This window comes from Sebastes umbrosus, chromosome 10 (assembly GCF_015220745.1).
Source record: "Sebastes umbrosus isolate fSebUmb1 chromosome 10, fSebUmb1.pri, whole genome shotgun sequence".
Classification (NCBI taxonomy): domain Eukaryota; kingdom Metazoa; phylum Chordata; class Actinopteri; order Perciformes; family Sebastidae; genus Sebastes; species Sebastes umbrosus.
The window spans coordinates 27,685,937-27,686,149 of NC_051278.1; positions in this window are offsets into that span (position 1 = coordinate 27,685,937).

Sequence of the window (213 nt, forward strand, 5' to 3'; positions counted from 1 at the left end):
AGATGGATGAAACTTTTTTTTTGCTGTAATTGGGGCTATTCTTAGCTTCTTGTCTTTAAACACTTAATTGGATTAGCCTCGCGGTTTGACAGCGACAGGTCAGAGCCACCAATAGCGGTGTGGCGTGGGATCAGCTACACAGATTTAACTAAATCCGTCTGACGCCCAAAAGGTGCGGTGGATCCACCGGCGGTAAGGAAGGTGCGCTACGGA